Source organism: Carassius auratus, chromosome 5 (assembly GCF_003368295.1).
Source record: "Carassius auratus strain Wakin chromosome 5, ASM336829v1, whole genome shotgun sequence".
NCBI classification, from domain to species: domain Eukaryota; kingdom Metazoa; phylum Chordata; class Actinopteri; order Cypriniformes; family Cyprinidae; genus Carassius; species Carassius auratus.
In genome coordinates this window covers 23,492,883-23,516,685 of record NC_039247.1, presented here as the reverse complement: position 1 = coordinate 23,516,685, position 23,803 = coordinate 23,492,883, and the positions used below count along the sequence as shown (strand labels likewise).

Sequence of the window (23,803 nt, the reverse complement as noted above, 5' to 3'; positions counted from 1 at the left end):
TTAAACAGTCATTTATTGAGAGATAATTTATATTCACACGACTTTATGAGGACAGATTCAATATGATTCAGTTATAAAAGCAGCAAGATGCTAAGGAAAAGAAAATGAATGAGAACGGGGAATCTTCAGCAATCTTGCACACTATGGGTAACACTGAGCATTGTAAATGAACAATCAGCACAATCATAGCATTCACCTGACACTCTCGAAATCACACCTTTCATCATTTCCTAAGTAAAATATTTGAGACACACAAATTACAGAAATTATCTTCTATCCTTCCTCCAGTTTCTCCTCTAAGCTCCATAACATTGGACAGCTGCTGAAACATGGTTGATTTGTTCTGTGTGAATAGCGGCATAATAGCCGTCTTGTATTGATTTGGAATTTACACAGCAAGATCTATTCCTGTTCCAAAATCAATATCTCAAACTGACAGGAAATAGCAGTGAGACTGAGGATACAAGCTACCATAGCTTAGGGACAATTATCATATACAGTGTATTATAAATGTATAATATTTATTAAAATAATGTTTGAATGCCTCCATTTTATACAAAGTATGCCCGGCGCTGATTGTCACAAGGTAAATTATGGTTGTCATAATCAAGTCAGAAATACAATATATATATATTTGTTTGTTTTTTATAGAATTAAGTAATGTGAACACAATCAAACACAAGCATACATGAGAAAAGAAGCAACTATACAATAAAGTATAACAGTAAAGTTCTTAGAACAAAAGCCAATTTTTTATAAATATCATAAAAAGTTTATCTAATAGTTTCTTTTGAACAGAAAGTATTTTTCTATTCTTTTTTTCTATTTTCTTTCATATTTTTGCTCATTTATGAATTGTTTTGTGTTTCATGACTCTGAGCCTATAACAAACTATTAACATGCACTATATATTAACTGTTTCTTTTTCGAATTTCAAAAATAGACTGACAAATATTCATTGGAATATAAAAGTGTGAAACTATATATACTACTGGTTAAGGTATAAACCAACACACACCACTCTCTTCAATCTCTTAAATTAGATAATGCATTTTGCTGTGAAAATTCAATCTGATCTATGTTCATCCTCAATCAAATGCTTTGCACTTGAGAGTGACAGTTTATCTAATCTGGCATGTCAATGCCTCCATGCCCTTATCCACTCTGTTACACAGGATTTCTCATGTTTGCCCTCTTTAAGTCTGAAGTGATGTTGAGCTTTAGAATATTCAGCTTCTGATTAAAGCACTGAATCCTCCGGAGACTTATCATTTTATCTTTTGTCAAACTCAGTCAATCAATAATTAAACACATTCTTGTGATGACAAGTCAGCACACAGTGGACCATATGCTGCACTATAAGACACTCACAAATGATAATAGCAAAGTCTAACAAACCAATAAAAACACAAATGTTCAAGCATCAAGGCAAAAACAATTAAAAAGAAAAATCAATATAGAATCTTTTTCTTTCCCAATGAAAGAAAAATTACGACAAAACCACAAAGAAAGAACAGGCAGTAAAACAAATGCCCTTTCACAGAAACAATCTCCCTGCTCCTTTATAGCATCAATCTATATTCGCTGCCCTCCACCCTTACCCACAATCACTTCTGTGAATGTGTGTGTGACGGTGGCGCCACAGATTCAATGGAGCAAGTGAAGGCCACTGATTGATGCGAACTGCCTGACAAAATGATGTCTTTGTCAAACACAGCAGAGAGGATCCTCCATCCAGCTTTGATCCAACAAGAATCAATGAATACCTTCGAACCACTGAGCACCTTCCCTTTGCTCAGGATTGCCCATCTGAATAGTTTGTCTCACTTATTTCAAGTCCTAAATGACTAGGATGCTAATTTTATGGTATTTTAATTTTAATACTTCTAATCAGTTTTATTAGAAGAAAATAATGTTATTCAGGCATATTCAGTCAGGAAGAAGTTCTTTCATTGCTGTGGTAGTTTATTTTAACTTTAATATTCCTCAGAGAATGTTACTGATGTAAAAAAAATAAAAAAAACTATAAATATAAATATACTCTTGACTTGAGATTGAATTGAAAGGTAAAATATTTCAGTAAAACAAGTAACAATGTAATACAAACAGTTAAAAATGGATACATTATTGATGTAACATCCGTTTACATCAATAATACAAATATAAATATGATAATCCAATATCCTTGATCTAAATTATGTCTGGCAGCACCATGTATTTCGGTGCTCCAGGCCTAAAGTACATCTGTTATCAGGGATTGCCTGGCGGTCTTCACTTTGCCTCTTGGGAAATCTAGGCGAGGGCAGAGATGTATTAAGCTTTTGAATCAAAATTAATTCTGGGGAGGAACAAGGTGGTTCCTGGTTCTGCTAGGTAACAATAGCTGCATTTACATGGATCCAGTTCAATCGTAATAGGAATAGAAGCACAATCAGAACAAAAAAGTAATATGTAAACACGTCAATTGGACTGAATTGGCCAGAGCAAACTATAATTTTGATCGGATTGTAAGGGTTAGTTTATTCCTTTTGGTAATCCGAGTGAGAGGACATGTAAAGTACTGCATATGCACAGTGACTTGGAAATAATGTAATGACGTATGAGGCATGGAACGAGCTGTTCTTCCTGGTGAATAAAGAGTCATAAATAAGTGTCCCATCATTTTAAAACTCCCCTTTCACTCAGTGTCTGTGAAGTGGAGGATTCCTTGTTTAAGACTCTCATTAACAAATGACTGGTTTTGGGTGCGGGAAGGGGCACTTTTACTAATTTTTTAGTTCATGTGCTGGTCGTTACCTCATAAGAACCCAAAGTAGATAAATAATCATGTGTGCTTTTTAAAACAGCATGCGACAGCAGCGGGAAACTGTTTATTCATGCAGTGTGGCATGTCAAAAGCGTAAATCCAATCAGAAGTTTGTGACATTTAAACGCGCAAATCCACCCGATCTCTTTATTTAGCGTTCAAGTAAACACTACGTTCGGATTCATCAATCAGAACGAATTCATTCTGATGGAAGCAAAAAGTGTCCATGTAAACGCACCTAATTAGCCTCAAACATCTTTCACCAATCAATAGCATGTGACACTTTGATTTGACTGAATGAAGATTTCCTCCAGCAGAGGATCTCTGATATTCTGTTGCTCCCTGATTAGCTGTCTAGTTGGATACAGTATTTGACATGTTTTTCATGGCCAAAGAGCTGTGTTTCTGACAGTGTATGATGGTGATCACATAAATGAGAACTGACCCCCCAGACAAACCAGTGGCTGGTAGGATATCACAAAACACATGGGGACTCCAGCAACAGGACAGTGTGGAAACTACAGAGAAAGAAAAAGCAATTTCAGTGTCATTTTCTCCATATCCACCCCCACCCACAATAAAAGGGGTCTTTTCGTGATATGTACTTGAACATATGATGGGGGGAAAGATTGTATTGCAGTTTCTGCAGGCAAAGCAACATTCAACTCTATCTCACAGCAACCAATATGTGTAGTCCGTGGCACCGAGAGGAGGAAGGATATCATATTGCAGGAGTGATGTTGCGAATGGAGATATATTGTATTGAAAATTAATCAAGAACATTTCTTTTCAAAGCCCCAGAGTGAAGATCTTTCTGAGTGTTGATACAGTTTAATCAATTAACATTGCAAACACACACACACACATATATATATTATAATATCATAATATATGTATTATATTATAATTAGCAGACAGTTAAAAATATATTAATCTTGGTCATGAATTAAGTTAATTTTCTTTTATTCATTCCCTCATTTAAGTAAATTATGACACGTTGTACTGATTTGTTCCCTTGTTTTAATTAAATCAAAATTATGGCAATTAATTGGTACAATGTGGCCATGATTTATTAAAACCAGAACATGAGAAAAAAATTCTTAATCAATGGCCATGATATAAGATTTTTCTTCTTCTTCTTCTTTGTCAATTGGAAGCTGCATTAAAAAGCCCCCTCTGTTTGAATGGGCATGATGCCTCTTATAATTATCTTTTGCATTCAGTCACCAGTCTTTTCTACCCAATATAAGCATTAGTAAGTAGCCTTTAAGCAGAAAACACTGTGGCAAGGGAAGTTAGTGTTTTACTCAAGATATTACCTGTCCAGCTTTTATGATAATTAAAGTATACCGTACAAAAGCTGTGAATCCATTACTATTCTTAAAAGTCCTTTCTGGATGATAAATTTACACTTCAGAAAGTTTTTCTCCATCATTTATTGATAAATGAAGCAAACTGGGTAACTGCTGTTTGTGGTGTATGTGTATGTGTGTGTGTGTGTGGTTTCTGAACATGATTTTGTAGATCAGAAATGAACAGTAAAAATAAGAACAGTCCAAAATCAATTAACTTTCAGTGAATACTATAATAAACTATAATACTTGAAACATGAAACTAATGAAAATTTTATGTGGTGAATGCCGTTATAAACTAAGACAGGCTCATGTCGAATCACAATTTTTTAAGCGTAATACAGTGTTGCACATTATAATCACACATAATACTTCGGAGTTCATGAACACAACGGCCAGTCAGAGGCATCCACATCAGTCATCCCTGAAATCTCTCAGTTTTTGCGTGAGAGTACTTAATTAATCTCACAAATTTTCTCATCATAAGTAACAAAGTGCAGCTGTATGAATTATGCAAGTAAGAGATGCATTTATCATACAGGGTATGTACAAATTGATTGATTATGACAGGAATTTTGTATGCTTAATATCTGGCTAGAATATATTCTTCTATGCGAATGTTCTTTGCTCACTTTCTCCATAATTTACTCGCTGTTTGGATAACGTATGTTTTAATATGTGAAGCATTATAATTTTTAACTTAGAATGTTTTTACTGAGTTGTGATAACTTTAGATACAAATTCAGTCATATTCAAATATTTCCTGATATCATATCAGGTACTTGTCTAATCAGTGTCCAATCTTAATTTTAGGTTTTCTGAGCGGAGGAAGCCAAAATAAAAGAATCATATTTAATTTAAACAACAATGATTTAAGATAAAACTAAAAACATTTTGTTAGTCAATGTTTAATTTCGTGGACTTACTATAAATAAGGACAATTTCAAAAGAAAAGAGCAAAGGTTGTGGGTTCAATTCCGAGGGAACACACATACTGGTAAAATGAAATGGTATATCCTGAATGCACTGTAAGTCGCTTTGGATAAAAGTGACTGCTAAATACATAAATGTAGATGTTTTCAGTTTATATGTCTTAGAAACAGTCTAACATACTTATTTTATGTTTCCAGTGATGTGTTTACAAATGGAAACATAAAGAGACCTCAGCTGAACTTAAAAGTTGAACGCTAAAATAAGAAACATGTTTAAGAAAATTAGTAATTGTATATATAGTATAACATTTTTATTACATATGTTTCTTTTAAATTGTAAACCAAGCTCACAGCACAATTTGTCATGTGCTGTACTCAGGGGCGAACTTACCCATTGGGCAGGGTAGGCGACTGCCTTGGGACCCCAAAAGCCAAGGGGCCCCCTAAAATGCTTTTCATATACGAGATGCGCATTAAGCACAGACACGCGAACGGTTGCTGTTTACAGTGTTTATTACCACGACAACCATCTGCGTATCCGAGCTGAACGTGCTTCTTGTGTATCCTGCTTACAAATGAAAATATTATGTATCTGAAGCTGACTGCTGCACGAGTGCGAGGTCTCCCTTTCTCAGACTGCACACACTTCTCTCTCTGCATCTGCTCAGTTCAGCGAGCGGCTGAAAGGAGCTGCGTTTTCAGTTAAAACACAGATATGTTGTTTCTCAAATTTGACATGCAGAAATGACGAAATCACAGCACAGCTATTGTCTTTATCTTGTCTGTAGCCTATTGATTTCATCAGACGACAGCACGATTATATATCAGCATTTCTGTACAGATTAACACCTCTGAAGGGAGAGCTGGTTAGTCTAAATGCATCGCATTTCAGTCACTATTTCATATTCATCCCGTTGTCTGACAACAAACAGTCAAATATATCAATAAAAACACTTTCTAGAATTTAGCTTTATCAAAATACAGTATGTGGCACAGAGATGCAAACAAATGTAATAGTAAATAATAAATGTACATTTTGCATGTTCAGAAGAAGTGAGCTGCTCTGTCTTGCGGAAATACAAACAGGTTGTGTGTGTGTGTGTTTTTTTCATGAGTCTAATAGACATGAACAAGTTCTCTGAAAAACATCTATGACCTATGAAACATGTCTACTCTTTACGATCTGTTAATTATGGTTTCACTAATAATACAAATACATTACATAAAGCGTCCATATTTGTCCATGCCCATGTTGATTAGATTAAAAACGTGAAGGTCTGGTTTCACAAACTAAGATATTTAAGCAACTTTTACAAAAATGCCTTAGAAGAAAATTTTACAGGTGTGCATCTTGACGCAATGACACTGACATATTTTAAGATATGTTAGAGCAAGATATTTTCAGTTGAGACAGCTCAAACCTGTATTTTAGTCTGGGACTAGCTTAAACCTTGTCTGTGAAACCAGGGGCAAAGTATTAATTTAACGTACATTTAGAACAGATAAAAATGTGTGATTAAATTAACTCATGATAATCATGTGATAAGTCACGATTATATATTTGAATTGATTGACAGCCCTAAGTTAAAATTATTAAAATTAAATGTAGGCTGATGCTGGTAATTCATCAGTGGACTTTGCTCGTCAATATAGGCCATATTTTTAACACTTTTCTCATTCTTACGAATTCAAGTTTTTATATGAATGAAACTCTGAAGGGAACTGGTTTTCTTCAAAAAAGTTTCGATCACATTTTCATTTTACCTGATTAAGTGTCTTTTATTTAACTGGCAGAGAATGAATGTGCGTTTCAATAATCCAGTCTGCAGTTTTTTGTTCAGACCAATGCAAAATAAATCCGTTTTAAATGATATAATGATTTATACTTCTGATTCATCCCTTTTCTTAAAAAAGGTTTTTATTTTATAATTAATTTAGTTTTTTTTTTTTTACTTGTATGTCAATGGTAAATCACTTACTATTTCGTGGTCTACAACATTAAATAATAAAAGTGTCTGCTTAATGAATAAATGTCAATGTAAATGAAAGAATCCCATTATAACATATACATTAAAAGGTAGAAACATTGGACACAACAATGTGGCACCATTGTGCAGCAGCAAGCATCACAACAAAAAAAAAAGAACCTCAAGGTTGATCTAGGTAAATGTGTGCAAATGTATAGGGCCACATTCCTATATTTGCCTGGGGCACCCAATTCACTAAATCCACCCCTGGCTGTACTTGCTGTTTAAAGGGCGAATTTGTATAATGATGCAGTGACCTTTGCTTATTTTTGGTCCTATAGTGTGCCAGAAGTACATGAAGATGTGCAATCCTCTGGGGAGAGCAATTTTCATATTTCTCTACGAACTGTTAAGGTCAACAGAAGGAAGGTAGTTATTAGATAACTACAAAAGGGCACTTATACCTGTAGAATGTTGTCACCCATTTGTACCTCATCTGCCATATTATGAGGGGAACATCACACTTAATACTTGAGGGTCTGTTTGCAGTAATGACACTCAGTGTTTCACTCAATGTACCACGTAAACATGCCAGTTTGTTAGGTCATGTTGACATACTGTATGCAAGGATGTTGTGGATTGCTAAGCTTGTTAAGGCTGGGTAAAGTCAGAAAAGTAATAGCACACTTCTGTCAGATGAGCTACATGTCAAAGTTTAGAGGCTCTTAGGCTTAATTCAAATGGAATCTGAGAACTACCTATTGTAACTATTTTTGATCCCGTCATCTTAATTTATTTGATGATTATTTGATCAATTGCTTCCCTCTTACATCAAACTCTGCAATGTAAATACAAATAAAATATAAAAATTTAAATGCATGTATTATTAAATGCAATGAAAGATGAAGAATTTACTGAATGTTAGCAAAGAGCATAATATGTTAAAAAAGACACCATGCTTCTAAGTACAGGTCGAGAGCTGTAGTTTAAGTCACACAAATTTGGTTTTGGGAAACACCAACTTGTTAAAGTATGTCAGCAACAATGGAATTTGCTACCATAGCTGCTTAATGATGGTTTTGGGAAACACACCTCCAGACAGATGTTGCTACTATGTGCTGACTGCCTGTCTTAAAGGGGGGGTGAAATGCTATTTCATGAATACTGAGTTTTTTACACAGTTAAAGAGTTGGATTCCCATGCTAAACATGGACAAAGTTTCACATATTAAGTTGTACGTTTGAAGGAGTATTTTTGTTCCCAAAATACTCCTTCCAGTTTGTCACAAGTTTCGGAAAGTTTTTTTCAAGTATGGCTCTGTGTGACGTTAGATGGAACGGAATTTCCTTATATGGGTCCTAGGGCACTTCTTCCGGAAGAGCCCGCGCTCCCGTATAGCAGAGCACTGAGAGCACAACAGACGTTCACTGATCAGAGCGAGAGCGTCGCGAAAAGTCACAAAAGAAGTGTGTTTTTGGTTGCCAAGGCAAGACAACCCTGCACAGATTACCAAAAAAAAAAACAGCATTAAGGGACCAGTGGATGGAGTTTATTTTTACAGAGCATCAACGGAGTTGTGCAAGTGTTTTTGTTTGTTCCCTGCATTTCGAAGATGCTTGTTTTACAAACAAGGCCCAGTTTGACGACGGATTTGCGTATCGTTTATTTCTTAAGGATGATGCAATCCCAACGAAAAAGGGTCACGATCGTGTGTTGGAACCGCAGGCGGTGAGTAAAACTGCTTAAAATATCTCTGCCTCCTTGTTAGTGTGTCCCCTCCCATGCCGGAGACCAGGGTTCGAGCCCCGCTCGGAGCAAGTCGTTGCTGCTGCTGCTCTCATTCAGTTTCAGCCTCGGGATCTGATTCTGGATCATAAATAAACGGCTGAATCTGACTGTTAGCCATGTTTTGTTTTGGATGATGGTTTTTCCTCACGGTAATGTCACAGCTTCCAAACGCTCTCAACGCAAAAGCCTTCTGGCGCTCGTGATTCATTAGCTCCGCCCACACGTCACGCCTCCAGCCGGTCGTGTTTTTCCGGGAAAAATCGGTACAGACTATGTTTCTCTTATGAATATAATAAAACTAAAGACTTTTTGGAGTTATGAAGGATGCAGTACTACTCTATAGGTACTCAAGATTAACAGGATATTGAGTGAAAACGAGCATTTCACCCCCCCCCCCCCCTAATGTACTCACAAATTAATAAAGCTGAAAAAAAAATATAGGACTCACACTTTATTTTAATGTGTCCTTTCTTACAAATAGGTAATTAATAATATTAATTAACAGGATTGACTTACTATATGTTTAGTTTTAGGGTTTGGTTTAGTTGTGTGTAATTACACAATTATTACATAGAAAAACATGTAACTCATGTAACAAGGACATTAAAATAAACCTATTTAGATATTACTTGACAACTTCAGGCTAAAATACACTACATTACTCTGGCCTAGATTTTTGCCTTAGAGGAGCTGGCACTAGTTTCTGAAATCAGATCAAGTCTTCAGATTATAAGAAGGCGCAGTGGACAGATATCACGGAAAATCACATTGTGTGTGAAGGGCACAGACCCATCCCACCATTTTATTTTTGGTCAAATTTAGAAATTGTTTTCATTTGTCATGCCTCTCCTAAAAGGATGAAAGTGTATGATAACTGCAGAGGACATCTTGTGTTTCTTTCAATGACTGGCTACTAGTATGCAGGTTATTTGTGAGAAACTTTGTTGCCATGGAAACAACACTAATGATGGTTTGTTTCTCATCTCAGACCAAATATTTTTTAAATAAGGAAACATTATGTGAGCACTTTATTCTAAAACGCAATTATTACTATACAGAAAAAAGTTTCCTAGACATATAAAATCCCTCTGCATATTGTTTACTGCAGTTAAACAGTGTCCTCACTTAATGTATTGCTATTCAAAGGTGCTGTACAATTTATATTATTTCAGAAATATTCTGTTACAGAAACCTAAATATATACGATATCAAGCAGCACAGAGTAAATTTGAGTACTCATGTCTTGCTGTGTGTTGGCTCCAAAAACAACCCATCTGAGACCTCATGGCAGACATCCTCCATCCAAACATGATAATGCACCTAAGTTCTGTGCGCATGTTTTGTGTCTGGGGTCACATCACAGATTCTAGCCATGGAATCGCTCACTGTCTCTCTCTGTCTCTTTGAGCAGTATGTTGGAATATTCTAGTGCCCCGGGCCACTGGAGCTCTGGCTTTGCCCCACTGATGCCCCTGCTCTGTCTCATCTCATTAGTTTGCTGGGGTGCATACGAAAGGAAGGAAAGAGGGAGAAGAGGACAGGGGAGAATAAAAGGAGAAGAGAGGAGCGATGAGGATAGGAAAAGAGAAAAGAGATGGGATACATAATTATCTTTCACGCAGACTCTGATTCAAATGAAATGTAAAACTATTAAAAACATATAAATTTAAAGCTTTTACCAGTTTCAAATCTTTCACCACCTTTAACCAAATTTAGAATGGTTTATTCAGTTCTCGATCTGCTTCCACTTAACACTCAAGGACTTAGAAATAATATTCATAATGTGATTAGTGATTAATTACATAAATATTATATTATAATATATTATATTAATAAGAAAATAATAATGACATTTCTTAAAATACCTAAAAATAACTTTCTGTACCATTAAATGAACAGTTTACTGTTTGTGAGAACAATACGAGAAAGTCTGAGCACTAATGTTCAGTGTATTTTTTCTGTGTTACATATATTTGTGGAACATTTATCTAGGTGGCGATCTGTGGGAGCAGTATGACATCATTGGGGATTCCTGGCATTGGCAGCAACAAAAGCACTCTCACTGTTTAATTTCATATGTGATTTTTCTTTGTGTGGGTGTTTTTCTTCTTCTTATCTTATTCTTTAATCAGTAATGGGTAGTGGATTTAATTGTTAGTTCATGGATTGTTTATTTAGTAAGCTTAGTGAGGGAAGCAGAGGCCCGGAAGACTCACCTGTTTAATTTTGTCAGGAGTCAGGTAAGAACTGCGTGTGAGAACAGCTTTAACCAGCCGTTCTTTGTTTCCCTAGCTGCCCCACCTGATATTTCTTTTGCTATTATTCATTAAAATATGTCTGTTGATATTTTGTGCTGTGGATCGTTATGCATAGTTTATTGATTGTTAGAGTTATCTTTCATTATTGAAGTAAACAAATGCAATGGGATCTTGAAATTAGCAACAAGTGTCTGTGACTTATTCATGTGTTTGGTCCGTGCCCATTATCTGTGTTTTAACAAGCTGTTATTTTTGGTTATGGTCCAGCTAGTCTTAGATTTATGTATTTTTAAAAATTTGAGAAGAGAAGAGAAGAGAAGAGAAGAGAAGAGAAGAGAAGAGAAGAGAAGAGAAGAGAAGAGAAGCTCTTCTTTCTTGGTTCATGTCAGATTTCTTATCTAGGCCTAATGGTTGGCTGCTCAACTCCAAAATCCTCCTTTAAGGTGTTTTTTTTTCTTCTCCACAACGACAAAGGACAGTTAGAAAATAAATGGTATAAAATGAGAGTTAGCAGCCGTTCCTGGTGGATAATTCACAAGATACATCCTCAGGTGGCCTGATTAATTAGTTTATAAAGCCTGGATTCAGAAGGCTAAAGCAGGCTGGTCTTATATCAACCTAAAGTAATGAAGCACCATCAAGCATCACACTTTATATTTTTAACCAAGAGGAAATTTTCCCTTTAAAATCTAGCCAGGTAATTTAGCAAAAATATATTCAGGTAGGCAATTCACTGACAATGCTTGTTTCACAGGAGGTACACCAAAATGTTCAGACCCAGATGAGAGATACTCAAGGGAAGCATAAACAACTAATCTTCAGTTGTAAATTGGGTTTAGATTGACATGCGGGAAATCATAACCATCCAATAATTTAACAACTCCATTCAACCGATCTCTGCAGACTGCATTTCATTTTCTCTCTAACAGCCAGAAAACTGTTACTCAGAAAAAGGTGGGAAGCTGTCAGCAAAAGAGGTACCCGTAGAGTGAAACTTGCTGTGAATCTTGTAAACTAATCTTAGATTACTGATTTTATTCCAATCTAATCTCATGGGAAAATATGACCATGTATATATTTTTGCAAAACCTGAAAATTTTTCCATTGTAAAATCACTACAGTTTTATAGGTGAGTTTTATTTTCTGGGATACATTTGAGGTTTTAATAATGTTCTATCAACTTTTAAATCAACCAACAGAAATGCATTTTTTATCTAGGTCTGGACCCCTAACCCTAAACCTATCTACATGGATTCAGAATCTATTTTTAGATATAAAACTCTACCTCAGGGGAGAGCACAGCATTTTCTGATGCATTTAAGTCACTTACAGAGCATTCAAGGTTCGTTCTGTGATCTGGGAGTCAAAGCCATGGCCTTTTTGTTGGTAGTGCTATGCTCCATTAGCACAGCTACAGGATGCCCTTAAAAATAAGTGCACAACAACATATGTTTATGGGGATAGTTCACACTATCATTTGCTCACTCTCAGGCAGCTCTTTTTCATATGACTTGAATGGTATTTTCAGGACTTCTGGATCCATATGTTACTTTATGTTGAGTACCTACAGTATTTAATTCATCTTTTTCTATTATTATTATACAAAGTTGTTATTAACAAAATAAAAATTATCTAATCTTGATCATCTCAGTCAGACACCTCAGTTTTCAGCACCACCAGTGGTAATTTTATATGGAAACTGCAGCAATGTATTTTATTTAAACCCCCCCCCCCCACCCCAACACCAGTATGTTTACATATACAGTATGTAAAAGCAGTCTATAGTATGAAATGTGTCACCTTGTCCTACACACAACCATTTACCGCAACAAGAAGATACCCTGATATAGAAAGTCTATATTAACCAAATTAACCTTGGACATAGTGCCTTAAATTACATCAGTGTGGACATTGTCAGGTTCTACATTACTGAAATCTAGTAATCTGCACTGAGTCTACCTCCAGATTCACTATTCAATATTATAGTCTCAAAATCAAGCTCTAAATGAATTGATGTCTTTTGTTTTGTTTAATACCAATGCTAGTAAAATTGCATGGTTCCTGATACCAGTTTGTGTAACATAGTTAAACTTTTATTTTAATATTTTTTGTAATAAATTAATAAATAAATAAAAAGTTAATTATTAATGCTATTAATAATTAGAAGTAAATAATACATTAAAACATTAGCATTTAGCCTTCAAATATTGTTCAATTATGTAAGCATTTCATTAAAAAGATCTAATTAAAGTAATAAAATAAAGTCCAAGCGCACATACTGACTGAAAAATATGCATATAATCAATAACCAATCAACAACCGGTGAATAGAACCAAGTCCCTACCCTACATTTTTTTTTACAGACAACAGCACAGTGCCCAGTTCCCCGATAACGCTCACTCTTAGCGTGCTAAGAACACTCGAAAGATATATCTTACCAAAGTTGTTTATTTTCCTAAGAGTGTTCCCCAAAGTGTCCCTTAGGAAGCTTAACACGCTGCCTCTTATGTTCAACGTTACAAAGGCGCTGTCCTAAATGAAGGTGCTGAAGTAGATGGCCTCGATTGCTCAGGAATCGATTTTCCACTTCACGCGAAGGTGCATTACGGCATTTAGAAAAACAACACATTCTATGCAAATTAAACATTCCTCAAATTATTACAGTAAAATTTATTTTAACATAGTTTAAGTTATCAGCAAAATAAAGACTATTAATTAAATTATCAAATTGTCAGTAATATGTTCACACGATATGTTGTGACGGGTAGACAAACCGGGTATCCCTCGCTAATCATCCACCCTCCTTATCCCATTGTGCCACTTGTGCCATTTCTTGACATGGGTTTAACAACTTCTAAAAATTATTTAATGCACTTTCATATTAATGGTAAGGTACTTTACAATCAGAATTGATTAGCAAGCAGCTGAAGTTATTTCTGTTTATTTCAGTATTGATTGCCATTGGTTAATGTTTTCAATAAAAAGCAACCTATCTACAAGGAACAGAGAGAGAGAGAGAGAGAGAGAGAGAGAGAGGGTTAGATACAGAATATGGTCGTCGGGAAGCAACATTTAAAAGGGCACATAGCTTAGGCCGTAGCCCTCTCCCATGACCTCAATGAAGCTCCCTGTAGCAAAAAACCTTAGTGCTGCAAGCTTAGTTGGACTTCAGTGCCTACAGCAAAATTCTGCAGGTCTGAGAAGGTCCAGCAGCTCCATAATGAGTCTTTTTGGGAGGCGAAATTTGTAATTTATAGCCAAGTCAAGCAAAATTTCAAAAGGGCTTAAGTTTTGCCGAATTTATTTATTTTTTTGACATGGACTAAACGGTTCTGCGGCAGGCGCCGTCTTTGATTCAATACAAGGACACGTTGGATCGTTTCCATAGTTGGTCGCTTTACTGGACACCACCATGCTTACCCATTTATAGATCTTAGCCATTTAGAGCCAAATAGTTTGCCAGATTTTAATTATCAAAAGTGATTGCACACTTTAATGACATTACGAAATAGCTTAGGCTAATTACACCATATTAGATCTGATACCAAATAAAGTCAACTTCATAAATAGGCCAGTATCCATTGCGAACATATTTTATTATTAGTCTTAAAATGCCAATAACATAAAATCATTGTTGAGCCACAACATTGTCAACATACCATAGTTTGACTTTTACTGTGCTGAGCTGATTTCTTAAGACTGCTGCACAGTGGCAGTGACTAGCGCCTTGAGCTCAAACAACGCTAAGAGAGAGCTTACGAATGGTCCAGACCAACCTTACGAAAGTGTGACTTACAGAAGATATACTTAGCATACGAACATGTCGTGAATCGTGCCATAACGTTAAGAGAGAGGTTAAGGAATAGGTTAAGAACTACTTAGTGATAAGAACGTTTTGGGGTTCCGGGCCCGGGACAATATCACGCAATCTGTTTGTACTCTGCATGACAAATGCCAGTTATGAGTTACACAGATGGGGAGCACAGCATTTTTTATAAAAATAATGACATAGCTGGTATCATGATGCCTTCTTGTACTATCACATTATGAACTTGACAAATTCAAGCGGTCGACTTCATATTGTTTTCATATGCAATTTTTAACTACCACTTTCCTATTTACGATCATTCTGGTAGCACATGAAGCCAGCATCAGTGAAAACAGGCAGATAAAATGGTAGCTTTAGCAATATTAGCCTTACAGAGAGCTAGGAAGATTTTCTGTTGTTGTATTTTTTAAAACTCTTATTTTGAAGTTTGTTTGGTTCTGTTGTATTTGTATTTAAGTGTTTTCAATTAATTTCCAGTTATTGATTGAAATGTTATTAAATAATCATAAATTTAGACTGGTATACAAGTATATTACTGAAATAATGAGAAAAATTTTTTCTTTTCATTTTTGAAGCTTGACAGCCCCATTCAAAACCTTACAATGGAAAAGTTCACCATGTTTTCTATAAAGCTAGATATAAATGGGAACCATCAGTACTGAAAATTCAATAAGCAATTTTCTTAATATTTAAGTATGAAAACATCCTTATAAATTATGTACGGTAAGCAAAGAGTTTCTGAAAAATAACTGACTGCACCATTTTCCCCTGTAGGTCCTAGGTGGATTAAGTTCCCAGCCCACATTCAATATTTAAGGCTCTTGACTGACAGTCTTTCCCATTGAAATGACAAGGCTAAATTCACTGTATCGATATGCCTAAACATATCTGTAGGTGCTAAACCCTCTGTCTAGCTGATACACATTGTACCACAAACACACAGAGATACATAAAAAAAGTCTGTACACAGATGCATGAATTTGCTCCAAAACTGTGTGTACAAAAAACAAAACAAAAAACAAAACACTTACATACTGTATGAATATGGTACAGCTCCAAAAAAGCATCTAAATTTCAAAAGCAATATAGAAAATTAGAAAAAGTGGTAGGAGGTCTTACATTTCAAGAAAAAGTTACAAAAATAGGGCACCTTTATTGCTAAAAAATATATGATGATACACACTACAAGAGAAATGGATATTGAAAATGGGTCCTTTCATCCTACTGATATTGAAATAAAAATTTAAAACCACCTGCACCTCTGACATTAAATCACACCTATAGGCATCTGTACAAGAGCTAGATGGCTAAATTATCAAATTCATTCTATAGACACTGAATATCTCCTTTCACTGCTACTGTTGAACCAGAAGCTGTACCTGAATCTACAAAGAAGCACAGTGACCTACGTGAAAAGGTGGAAATCTCTTAACATTTAACCACAACCAGTCAGTTTGATTCAATATAAAAGACATCACCTCTGCTGACCCTGCACGTTAATCTGAGACATAATGGCTCTCTATTTCTCTGCTGTCACGGGATCTTAAGGTGAATTGTTTTTTGAAATGGTTGAGAAATTTCCAGATACACCCCAGCAACCTCGACACAGAAGGTTAATGTAAATGGAGTTTTCATTTAACAAGCTGTTGGAAGAATAAGATTATAATAATGGTTGTCGTGCCATAATTTTACATGCGTTTAAAAAAAAATAACATTTTTTTTTTAAAACAGATTTTGATCTAATATATTGACATGAAAAGATCTTTAAATTATACTTTAATGATAGTTCAGTGTAAGATCCATCAGTTGAGCCACAGGGAAATATAGAATTTTCAAGCCCATTTATATTTAAGGAGTGTATCTAATAAATAATAGAAATGATAGAAATGATAAACAAACATCTCAAACACAGTGTCATATAAATGTTCCTAAAAATGCTGGGCTCCATTCTTTACAGAAATGTACTACGATAACCATAATTTAATAATCTATTACAGTTATTACAGATAAATATAGAATTGGAGGGGGGGGGGGGGTAAATTTACATTTGCAAAAGAGCAAAAGAATAAAAAAAATAGCACATTTTGTAATGTCAAGAGATTTTGACAAATGTGTAAAAATCTAAAAACAGATTTTTAAAGGGAAAAAAGTCATTTAAATTACTTTAATCTTTAAGGAAACATATTTAAAGAAACATTTGCAGTTTAAAGTGACAAAAACTCATCAACAATACTATTCAGACCTTTTGTAAAAGGCAATAAAATCCAGTAAGAAAAAAAGTCATTATCTTTGGACATAATTGTAAATTAACTTTCAAGGTTTGTGATTAAATTTTTATGCTTTGGTCTACAATTACTACTTTTGGCATTTCATGATGAAAAAATCAATATAACCCAAAGGCCACAGTGTCTGCTCCACCCTCAGGTTATCAAAGGTTTAATGGAATAAAGGCAGGCACGTCTCTAGATAATCTGAATAAAATAAACACACGAAGCAACACTGTGTTTGTTGGCTAACGTCGATGCAAGTATCGCTGTGTGTCAAACCCACATTATTCCAGTGTTCCAGTTCTGTCTGTTCCAGCACTCACTCATTCTGAAGCAACCATTAGGGAAACTGCAGATACGTCTGCTTCTTGGAGAACAGCAGCGGAGAAGCACTATAACAAGCCTCAGATGAGCTCATTAGGACTCTGTGACCAGACTGTATCCTAACAACCATGTCTTGAGCAGCCCCTGCCTGTTTCCTATATTGGAGGGTGCCTTCTAGCCTCAAGGGTCAAGCAAGACCTCTCCTGTTACAGGAGTATGGGAAACAGCATGAAACAAATGATGATTTGGGGCTGAAACACCCCTGATGACTTCCTGACCAGTGTTTAAGGGAGTTTTTTTTTTTTTTTTCATGGTAAAGCAACTTGATCTATTTATAAAAATAATTGTTGTACAGCATTTTAAATTAGGTAGCGTTTATTCATCCGGGGCAGGCAGTGTGTAAAGTTCATCCATATAAGAAACATGAGGATGTGATGACGAGTGTGTCCTAAGTTAATTTGCTATATGCCATTAACATATACTGTAAGAAATGTAACACATAAATCAAGTATTTAGTGGACAGATGTGTATATAGCATTTTCTTCTGTGTGTCAAGTTTGTTGGTTAAAGTAATATTCAAATCTGATCAGTGCACTGATTTTTCTTTTTTTTTCTTTTCATTTTTTTTTTCTTTCAAGGCATAGTTCGCCAATTAAAGGAAATTTCAGTCATCATTTACATACCCTCATGTCATTCCAAAGATATTTGTTTTGCGAAAACCAGTGATGTTTGTTCTTGCATGTTACATATGTTTGTGCTTCAGTTTACCATATTTGATGTGCTCTATGTATGTATGTTGATCAGAGATTATGTGAATAAAAGTCTAATTTAAATCTTTTAAATTATATAAAGTTATCATGTTTCCTCATGATAACAACTAGATAAAACCACTCAACGGATTACTTTTATGATACTTTTATGAAAGTTAGAAAATTTCGATTACGTATAGGGGGTCATCTGATGCTGCTAAAAAGAACAATATTTGGTGTAATAAAATCTGTTTATGTGGTTTTATTAACACATTTTATTAGGTATTTTCCACATACATGTTCGTTTTTATTTCCCTGCCTTCTGAAACGCGTAAATTTTTAAAAGGCTCATCGGTCTGAAAAGCGAGGTGTGCTCTGATTGGCCAGCTATCCAGTGTGTTGTGATTGGCTGAATACTTCAAGCGTGTAACAGAAATGTTACACCCCTTAACATATTGTGATGTCCTGTCTGGACAAAGCAACGAAACATAAACATAAAACCCATTATAATCATGATTTAAACATGATTTCTAGTCGTGTCCTGTTTTGGAAGGCAAAACAAAGTAGTTTCACTTTCTCAACGAAACAGCGTCACACTGCGGCCTTGAGTGAGCAAAGGCTGGAGGCCTAAAGTGAACCAGCTTGAGTGTGCAGAGGTGGACTTGAGAACGGCGTGGTCGGCAGGCTCTACAAAGGAGCGTCCGTTGGGCTTGCGGCAACCACATGTGACGACCCCGGGCTGGACTCTGCTTCGTTCACAGTGAAACCTGATCTGGCAATCCACAGTGCAAAGTTTATGTTTTTCCTCAGCGACCAGCATGGATCAGCTCCAGGCATGATGAAGCGGATATCGTCCTCTTTTGTAAGGCCAAACAAAGTAGTTTTGCTTTCACAGTGAAACACACAGCGTCTATACAACACGGCGTGAACATCTGGGCGGTGTTATGCAAATCTTCCCACATAGTGACGTAGATATGTGTGGAGCGTGTTAGAACGAGTTGTTTGGGGGGTGTGGATGAGTCTTAACTTTTATAAAGAATATCTCTTTGGATTTTAGACGTTAGTCTTTGCAACTTCACAGATCTTCTTTATGCACCAAGAGCTTGTAACACTCCAAAGAAAAAGGAAAATTTTAATTGCATCATATGACCCCTTTTATTTATATTAGCAAGATAAATGAAGTCTTGTGAGTTTGGAATGACACTAGAGTGAATAAATTATGATAGAATTTAAATTTTTTAATGAACTAACCCAATAAGGAATAGTCAACCAAATATTTTTCTCCACCATTTTTTTCTCTATTCACAAATAGAACAGAGCAGTTGCAATGTTACAATGTCAGTAATATGAAAATCCCAGTATATAAATTCATGTTTAAATACTGCAAGACATAAATACTGCGATTTTTTTAATTTAAGATAATTTCTTAAAATGTGCTATGTTTACCTTACACCAAAAAGTTACTATGGTAAAATAATAATACATTAAAACAAGATATTTTTTTTAAACAGTGTAAAAGGTTTTTTAAAGACATTTATGTAGTTTTTTCTCATAGTGACTATACCTGTCAAGCTCCAAAAAGGACACAAAAGCACCACTGAAGTAGTCAGTATGATTAGTAGACTTCGTTTCAAGTCATCTGAGGATTTTTGTGAGAAAAACATGACATTTCAGTAGTTGTTCACTGAAAATCTGCACTGATGTCAAATGTCAATTAAGTAAATAACATTTAAAACCATATTACTGCATTTTTTCTTATGACATATATTTGTCGTTATCATTATGCTATTATTATTTTTTATTATAATTATTATTATAGTTTAAATTAAAATAATAATTACACTTTATTTGGCATTCAAAATTTGCAACTTAAGAAATGTGCATCTTAGTTTAGGGTTTAACATGGTTGTAAAATGTCTGAATGACTCTCCAGCTGGGCCTGCACTTGCTGAAGCATGCACATTTTTGAGACAGCATTTATTTAAGTTTGCCCATGGTTATGATCCATAGCATTAGTCATGGTCTAAAGCCCCTTATGTCTCTGCCCTGTCCTCTAAATTAAACAGAATCACGTAGTGGACAGGAAGGTAAACAGAAAACAAGAAATGTCTTGAAAGATTCAAAAATGACTGTTAAAATTGGTCTTCCTATGAGTTAGATGTCATGTCCGATATACAGAGGTATAAGGGTATAAAGTCTTACATAACACTGTGACCCTAGAAATGCTTTCACTGTAGTGTAATCTGTAAATAGCAATAGATCGCAAACTGTACAGTTATAACTAAATCACTGTGGTGACATTTAAGAGACACCAATTTTCTGAGACGACTTGTTTTCAGCAATACTAATGTTTTTTTTTTTCACCATCTCCTATCAAATATATTTAGACCATAATGTGCTGTATTCAGATCTGCTGATTTTTCACAATAGGCTGAGTTCACTACTTCCAAAGAAAGGACATAAAATGAGAGACTTATTATAATTTTTTTGCTTCTCATAAAACCTGAGAAATCCATGGGTATATTTTCAGTCTGTGCACTAAAAACATACTGTACTGTACTAAATTTTGCTGTCAGAGCCTATAGCATCTGGAATAGAGATACACAACATGGCCGACAGCCCCTGCTATCTGTTGTCATATTTTTAATTATAGCTGAACCTTGCATCAATACCATAAACATTTTTGATCAATAAGTAACTGTCACATTAATACAGCTCATAATCTGTTCTAGTTGATCTCAAAGGTTTAAAATGTTCTTCTTGACAGCTGTTGTGTAACACTGCCCCCTGTTCTACAAGCCCCTAAAAACAGGCTCTGATAAATAACAAAAGGGCAGTCTGTAGTGTGTGCCTTTTCCTCCATGGAAATGTTGCATGTGCAGTGTGCTTTATGCTTATACTGGTATTCTTCAATGCATGGTTGTTCTAACTGAGAGATCAATTTTGAAGCAGAGGCAGACCGTCCCATTAATCATATTTTCTTCCTCATGTCAAACCGAGTCAGTTTCACATATTCCACTCTTGCAGAGATTAATAATACAAAAAAATCTGCAGGTACTACAGAATACTATTATGTTCTGTAAACAGACCAGCACTCCATTAACTTATGGACACCGTCTCTCCTACTTGACTGGATGTAAATTATTTAGCACAGATTAATCTTGGCAGTAAATAGATTCACTTTGCCAACTGTCTAAGATTAGGGAACTTGGTAGATTAGTAAAAGAAGGATAGCAAGCGTTTTTTAATTTACTCTAGTAAAGGGTCCAAAATGTGAAAAAGCACAAACTAAAATGGTGCCAGAATATGTTTGTGGCTGATCTAGAATGATAATTAAGAAGTGATTATGTAAATGAATGAATCAAGAAAAAGCAGGCTGTAGAAAGGGTTAAGCACCCCCCCCCCAACCCCACACCCCAAAACCTCTTGGAATAATGCCTCGGGTTCACATAAGATGCTCTTCACTTCTCTGTTTATTAAACAATGTTTAATCAATGCTGTACTCACACATCTATTTACTCAATAATACCTCAACCCACTATGTCCAAATACAAAATACTGTTAAATATATAAATATTTAATATTTGTAATCTTCAGCACTACTTCATTACAAGTGCATTAAGCACACAATTTAATATTATTACAATTTAGCAGACTTTAAGTATACCAGATTAGTATACTAAAAGTACAATAGCAGAGTATTTTTAACTAAGCACATAAATATATGAATGTTTTTGTAATATACAGTACTTAGCCTGAAATAAATGGATTACAAATACATTTTAGTATACTTATTTTTACTAAGGACATACCATCAGAATGTAAGTTAAGCTAGCTACACCTCACTTACAGTGAGTTCTGGATATTTAATTGTATCCGTCATCATCAAGATCTGTCACAAAATAAGATAAATAATACATCTTCAACAGTAAAAAAAAAATGTTTTCTTCTCATAGTTGACCTACCTGGCTTACATGTAGTGTCAGCCATTTTGACTCAAGTGCTATCCACAAGCTTTACCTACAGTACATTTCTCAGTGTCAAAGGGGCTTAAGTGCAGTTACGCCCTTTTGGCACCAACTGGTTTAGTATGTGCAGTGTTAAGTCTTTTGGTTTCTAATGAATATCTCCAAAATTATTTAGAATTTACTTTGTGCCCTTTTGGCAGTAAAAAGAGCTCACCAAGAGCTTTCATTTATATATATATATATATATATATATATATATATATATATATATATATATATATATATATATATATATATATATATATATATATATATATATATATATACACACATACATTCATACATACATATCTCCATTTCACCCAAAATGTTTTGATACATATTAATATTTAATCTTGTTATTGTCCTGTGAATTAAATTACATTTTACGAGGTTCTTATTTCTATTTATTACGTTATTTTAATGATGTTATGGTATAATAGCCTACTGTTGTGTTTAGCAATATATTTTAAGATACAAAGAGATTTTAATAGTTTGAGAAGGCTGGAATATAAACATTATATGTTATATGTGTTTGTGAACTTTAAAATATACGGGCAGCAAAAGCCAAATGATAATATGTGAATTTCTGGCAACCACATCTGGTCTTCCCTGTAAATTTGACATAAGTGCATTCGGGCAGTCTAGCCTACTTCAGTTGCTTAATTAATCATAAAACGCATGTTTATGCATGACAACCAAAAAGTTACGCTATACTAACTAATAATAATAATAATAATAATAATAATAATAATAATAATTATTATTATTATTATTTTTATTTTTATTTTTTCTTTACAAACAGAAGCAATAGCAAAACCTGTCTAAAATCCTTATTAATTTAACTGATAATTTCAAACAAGTAGACTTGTTTTTAGAGGAGAAAAAAAGATCAAATTTAATAGTTTTGTAACATGCACCTCACCTTCAAGCCATAGGATTTTACGAATGAGCACAGTTCTTCTGTCCGTTTATATCCACAACTTCTTGATGTTTAGCATCTTTTCCGCGAACATGCTGAAACTGTCCATACTCGTTTATGCCAAAGCGTTCTGCGTTCTCGAACTATGCAGGATGCTAAAGAATTTCACTTGACTGAATCAAAAGTCAAAGTTTATTTTATTTATTCTAATCGATTCTTGTCTTGCATCTGACTTTAAGAGCCAGTTTTAAATAGTTACATCAAGTGCGTGCTGTCAGCAGCAGAGTGCGAATGCCGGGCGCAGCTCCGCTCTCACATCCAGCAGTATGAGCGCGTGGCAGGTAGGAGGCGGAGTTGACTGATCTCAACACGAGCGCGTGTTCAAATGCCCAGAGGATCCAATGACAGACGAACACAAAGAACAATACAAACCCAATTCTGGGAAAAATATAAAAATAAAATAAGAATAAAAAACTGTCAAATGGAACAGTGGGAATGCATGAATGCCACTTGGGAAAATCAAACCGAGTGACTGCTTTTGTAATAGTAGTAGTACAGAAACAATTCTACATTCTCAGAAATAAAGGTACAAAAAGCTGTTC

The 23,803-nt window shown here is 35.0% G+C and overlaps 1 protein-coding gene across 1 annotated transcript in view; it reads right to left on the bottom strand.

The window, feature by feature from the left end:
- LOC113081886 (D(2)-like dopamine receptor) overlaps window positions 1–23,532 on the bottom strand; it is a 48,624-nt gene extending 25,092 nt beyond the window's left edge. The window contains exon 1 of the mRNA XM_026253788.1: window positions 23,205–23,532. The gene's annotated coding sequence lies outside the window, so the exon portion shown is untranslated. The remainder of the gene's footprint in view (window positions 1–23,204) is intronic.
- Window positions 23,533–23,803: the final 271 nt, after the last annotated feature.